Source organism: Trachypithecus francoisi, unplaced genomic scaffold (assembly GCF_009764315.1).
Source record: "Trachypithecus francoisi isolate TF-2019V2 unplaced genomic scaffold, Tfra_2.0 Lachesis_group2, whole genome shotgun sequence".
NCBI classification, from domain to species: domain Eukaryota; kingdom Metazoa; phylum Chordata; class Mammalia; order Primates; family Cercopithecidae; genus Trachypithecus; species Trachypithecus francoisi.
In genome coordinates this window covers 15,505,616-15,511,905 of record NW_022681465.1, presented here as the reverse complement: position 1 = coordinate 15,511,905, position 6,290 = coordinate 15,505,616, and the positions used below count along the sequence as shown (strand labels likewise).

General features: G+C 42.4%; 1 pseudogene; it reads right to left on the bottom strand.

The window, feature by feature from the left end:
- Window positions 1-2,487: 2,487 nt before the first annotated feature.
- On the bottom strand, window positions 2,488-3,776 carry LOC117066015 (annotated as a pseudogene).
- Window positions 3,777-6,290: the final 2,514 nt, after the last annotated feature.

The window sequence follows — 6,290 nt, the reverse complement described above, 5'->3', positions numbered from 1 at the left end:
CCACATATCACATGTTATCTCTTATAAGTGGGAGCTAAACAATGGGTACTAATGGCAATAAAGATGGCAACAATAGACACTGGGGAATACTCCTTGGGGAAGGGGTATAAGTGTTGAAAAACTAACTGTTGAGTATTATGCTCAGTACCTGATAATGGGATCAATCGTGCCCCAAACTTCAGCACCAAGCAATGCACCTAGGTAATAAGACTGCACATGTAACTCATGAATCTACAATAAAATTTGAAATTATAAAGAAAATGAATTGAATTAAAATTAAAAAGTTATTTAAAAAAATGAAATTGTGGCTCATTGTTTATTTTGCTTTTCTGTATTTATGAATGAGTATTTTAAAGTTTATGGGTGTTTTCCCATTGTTTATAAGTCATTTAAGTTTTTATATAAATTTTCAGTATTCTCTGCCCATTTGTCTGTTGGATTACTAGTCATTTCTCACTGATTTGTAGTCATATTTAAAATGATTAGCTCTTTTTCCGCCAGATGTATTGTAGTATTTTCCCACTTTTGCATATCTTTTCACTCTGTTTTTAATTTTACTGCAGTAGAGTTATTTAACATTTCTTTCTATAGTTTTTAGGATTTTGTCACTTTGAGAAAGGTATTTCTCATGCCAAAACTGGAAAAATATTTAACCATCTTTTCTTCCAATAGTCTATTTCACATGTAATTTATTTTTGTTGTAAAGAGTGAAGAAGCAAGCCCAATAACACTTTCTTTCTTTCTTGTTCTTTTTTGTTTTTGTGATAGTCTTGCTCTGTCGTCCAGGCTGTAGTGCAATGATTTGATCTTGGCTCACTGCAACCTCCGCCTTCTGGGTTCAAGCGATTCTCCTGCCTCAGCCTCCCAAGTAGCTGGGACTACAGATGTAAGTCATCATGCCTGGCTAATTTTTTAAAATAGAGATGGAGTTTCACCATGTTGGCCAGGCTGATTTCAAAGTCCTGACCTCAGGTGATCCACCCACCTCGGCCTCTCAAAGTCCTGGGATTACAGGCATGAGCCACTGCGTCCAGCAAACATTTTCTTATTTATTGAGTATTCCATCTATTCATCATGTAAATTGAACATGATATTTGTCACATGCTAAATTATTATATGATTCTGTTTCTTTCATATACTCTTCTATTTGTTAATAATTCTACTTTCTTGGGTGTTCTCCCCTTTGCTGAGTTTAATGACTCATTATACTAACAGACTAAAATATTTGGCAATTCTTCGTTGTATGCTTTATTTTTGAGATTCTCTCCACCCTGTCTATGGATATGCTTGGGAACTGCTGCCAGCATTTGTTGTGGGAGGAGTAACTCCTATAACATTTCTGCTTGGTTGTGCCAGTTCCTTGTCCCTGAGGGAAATCCCTCAACCAGTAGGAGACTGCAGTCATTGGCCGAATTCGCATGACTCTCCTCATAAGCAACTCAGGAGGTATTTTATACAGTTCTCTTGAAAAGTCAGTGAAATAAACTCCCCATTGCCTACAATGATGACCTGAACAATGTACCCTTTGGTCAAGTTTTCATCCTTCCTTGGTTCATTCTCCCTTCACTCCCACTCCTGATTCTGGGGATTACCTTCCAAATAAATTACCTGCTTGTAACTCCTTGTCTCAGGCTCTGCTATAGGGGAACTCAAAATCAGACAGTACTGTTTAAAATTGCAAGTATCATAGAGTTAACATTGTGGAAAGCAACATTAATAAATAGTCCCATTCTATACTTTGTGGAAAATATTCTACTCTTTTTTTTTTTAACAGCAGCTCTTTTATTTTTCCTTACACAATGATGTGTTGCTGGGGTCTAATGTTCTCATATAACAGTAGAAAATCAAAATTCTTTGTCATCTCTTTAAAGAATCTACAATTGCATACAAAAAAAAAACCTTATGTAAATTAAAGGATGAATACATTTACAGGTATAATGCAAACTGCTTCCAACTCAAGGCAAGAAACAGCACATAGTGTTCTGGCAGGAAAATATCAGCTAAGAAAGGAAACTGGGCCCTATGGCTTGGACTTTTCCAACCCTGGCACACCGGCAGGACAGACACCACTGGCTCAGGAGCCCTTGCCAGTCTCTAGAGGAATCCCAGAACACTTAGCCCTGACACAATATCCTGCACAGATCAGAGCCTGCTGGTCACGCAGACACTCACCAAGTCACAGACTTGTCTTCCACAAACACGTTCTTACCTCAGCCACGAAGTGACCAAGCCACATATACTAAGGGTTGAAATGAAAGATATGTACGGGGTATTAAATACCAAGGGGAATAGTAAACTTGAATACAAGGTCAAAATCAGCAACAAGTTCTACAATCCAGTGCTGATAACAAATATGAGCTTCGAGGACAAATTTCTTTCAGAAGGCTTATTCCAGTTTTGTAAGGCTAGCATGAGGTGTATGCATTTGCCAGGGGCAAATTTATGCTTTTGAATTAACCCATGCGGCAAATGCTATGAATCTGCTCGCTATCCATTTAGAAGCATTTGTGGCGGACGACGGGGCCGTGGGGGTACTGACTCGTCATACTCCTGCTTGCTAATCCAAGTCTGCTGGAAGGTGGAAAGTGAGGCCGGGATGGCGCGGCAGATTCACACCGAGTACTTGCACTCTGGGGGTGCCATGATCCTGATCTTCATGGTGCTGGGTGCCAGGGCGACGATCTCCTTCTGCATACTGTGGGCGATACCTACGTACATTGTGGTGCCGCCGGACAGCACCGTGTTGGTGTACAGGTCTTTGCTGATGTCCATGTCACACTTCATGATGGAATTGAGTGTGGTCTCCTGGATGCGGCAAGAATCCACGCTGAGGAAGAAAGGTTGGACAGTGCCTCCAGATCCTGGAACCGCTCGTTGCCAATGGTGATGACTTGGCCATCAGGCAGCTTGTTGCTCTTCTCCAGGGAGGAGGAGGATGTGGTGGGACCATGTCCTGCTCCAACTCCAGGGTGAGGTAGCACAGCTTCTCCTTGGCATGACCTCCCCCTGAGCGGTGGTGGTGAAGCTATAGCCATGCTTGGTGAGGATCTTCACGTGGGAGTGGGTCAGGTCCCGGCCAGCTAGGTCCAGAGGCAGGATGGTGTGGGGGGACAGCATAACTCTTATAAATGGGCACCATATGGGTGACCCCATCTCCAGAGTTCATTACAATGCCAGTGGTGTGCCCAGAGGTATAGGAGGTCAGCACTGGCTTGGATGGCCACGTACATGACCGGGGTGTTGAAGGTCTCAAACATGATCTGAGTCATCTTCTTTGTTGGCCTTGAGGTTCAGAGGGGCCTCAGTCAACAGCACCGTGTGCTCCTCCGGGGCCACACACAGCTCCTTGTAGAAGGTGTGGTGCCAGATCTTCTCCATGTCGTCCCAGTTAGTGATTATGCCATGCTCCATGGGGTACTTCAGGGTCAGGATGCCATGCTTTCTCTAGGCTTTGTCACCCACGTAGGAGTCCTTCTGGCCATGCCCACCATCACGCACTGGTGCTGGGGGCACCAGACGATGGAGGGGAACACAGCTCTCCCAGCAAAGCCAGCTTTGCACATGCCAGAGCCATTGTCAAGGAGGAGTGCAGTGATCTCTTCCTCCATTGCAACTGGCAGCGACTGCAGCACAGCTGGGCTCGGAGCGGCAGGGGGACGTGGTGCGTGGGGTGGCGGCAGTGAGTCATATTCTACTTTTATCAACAGAAACAATATAAGATCCTGCTTCTGCTTGGTTGTGCCAGTACCTTGTTGTCTAGTATGGATGGTCTCCATCTTCTATGGGTATCCTCAGACATGTTGACATTGCTTGAATTCTCTGGATCTAGTGCCCTACTAATTGCTCTAGAACCCTTGTGTCCACCATAACATTAGATATAAGTTAAAGATAGGGGAGGGGAGGGACAAGGGCCAGACTTCTTAGCTGCTCCTCTGGTTTACCAAAACCATGGCGCAGAGAATTGCCGCCTTTTCCCTTCCTGCTCTTTGTCCCTGCCACCTCTGGGCTTAGAGTTTCTATGGAAGCCCCGTGACCTTTAGCATATGCTATTGGCTGTGGTGCCATCACACGTGTCTGTCTCTGCTGGTCAAAGATTCTTCCAAAATTTGATCCATCAATGGAATTCTCTTTTTTAAAAAATTTAGATTCAATGAGGGGTACATGTACATGTTGGTTACAAGGGTACATGTGGTAATTGGGCTTCTCGTGTACCCATTACGCAAATATTGAACATTTTATTCAATAGGTAATCTTTCAATCCTCACCCTCCTCCCTCTCTCCACTTTTTGGTGTCCCTAGTGTCTATTATTTTCATTTTTATGTCCATGTATACTCATTGTTTAGCTCCCACATATAAATGAGAACATGCAATATTTGATTTTCTGCTTCTGAATTAGTTCACTTAGGATAATGGCCACCAGCTCCATCTATGTTGCTACAAAAAACTGATTTCATTCTTTTTATGGCTGCATAAACAAAGGATCTCTTTTCGGTCATTCCTAAATTTGTATCGAAATGGCAAGCAGGCATGGGCAGTCGATGTGCTGTTTTGACTCAAACTATGCCTTCTTAGCAGGATCTTACACTGTTTCCATTGGTAAAAAGTATAATATTCAACATGAAGCATGATCTGGGACTTTCCATTTATAAATGTTGCTTTCGACAGCATTAACTGTTCGATACTTGCAATTTTAGAGTGTACTGTTTGATTTTGAGTCCCCCTTTAGCAGAGCCTGAGACAAGGTGTTATGAGCAGATAATTTATGTGAAAGGTAATCCAAGGAATCAGGAATGAGTGAGAGGGGAGAATGAAATAGTGAAAGAGGAAAAGTTGACAAAATGGTTTGTCAGGTTTATTTAGGTTATCACTGTAGGCAGTTGAGGTTAGGTTTCACTGATATTCCAAGAGAAATGTATAAAATAATTCCCAAGTTGTTTATCTGAATCAGGGAGGCATGCATATTTGCTCAACGACTCCAGTCTCCTGTTGGTTGAGGGATTTCCCCCATGACTTTAATCCAACTCCTATATTTGTGTGCCAGCTGGCTCAACAGGCTCCTGCAGTGTCAGAGAAGAAATGATACCACCCAAGAAATGATGGCCAGGTTCATGGGCAAGAAAAGATGTCCTGTGCATGCTTGAGGTGGGTCATCAGCAGCATGAAGTTATCCATGTTGAAATAAAACTATACATCGCAACTGCTACTGAAATCAGAATTCAGCCAAAAAGACTGATTATCAGCTCTGGAGACATCTGAGAAAAGTACATGGTAATCTTAGCAAAGTGTTCTCTGGAAAATAAATTATAGAATACACATAGAATGGTCATTGCTTTTCCACAACTTCTATGAGTCCTGTGCTAAATTCAAATGTGACCTCCTAACAATGTACACTTGAAACCTCTGCAGGGTTTGATATATCTCAAAACATATGAATATGATCTGAATCATACTAGAACTCTCTACATACAGCATGTCCCACAGAAGCTGATTTAGTGTTACTATGATATGTAATTATATAGTCTTTTTTTTTTTTTTGAGACAGAGTCTCGCTCTGTCGCCCAGGCTGGAGTGCAGTGGTGCCATCTCAGCTCACTATAAGCTCTGTCTTCTGGGTTCAAGCCATTCTCCTGCTTCAGTCTCCCGAGTAGCTGGAACTACAGGCACCCACCACCACGCCTGGCTAATTTTTTGTATTTTTAGTACAGACGGGGTTTCACCAGGTTAGCCAGGATGGTTTCAATCTCCTGACCTCGTGATCCGCCCCTCTCGGCCTCCCAAAGTGCTAGGATTACAGGTGTGAGCCACTGCGCCCAGCCATATAGTCTTATTATTTATAAAAGAATGGTAAATATGTGGCAAGCATTCCCCACAGTCTTGCTCTCCAGGGAATAGAATGTATAACCACTTGGTTAGGGTATACTTGCCCCGTGGAGTCCAAGAAGAGACCTCAGAATGCTTCTCAACACTGTGCTCCAAGTTGGTGTTTGAGTTACAGTTTATTGTCTATTTAGTATAATATCATTTCTTATTTTATTATAATAATAAAATTTACTCAATCCCAAGTGCTTCATTCAAAACTCCACAAGCACTAGAACAAAATAAATTGCCAAAAGTCATATGTTGACAGTCGTGTTTGGTAATAAAACTAAGTTGACCCTTACCATGCATTAGTCCTGGTTACAGACCTTAGATCTCTCAACAAAACAAAGACTAATAATGCTAGTAAATCTTGTGTTTACACTAATGCTGCAAGTTCATAAGGTTGAAATAGAACTTGAGAGCCCAAGTT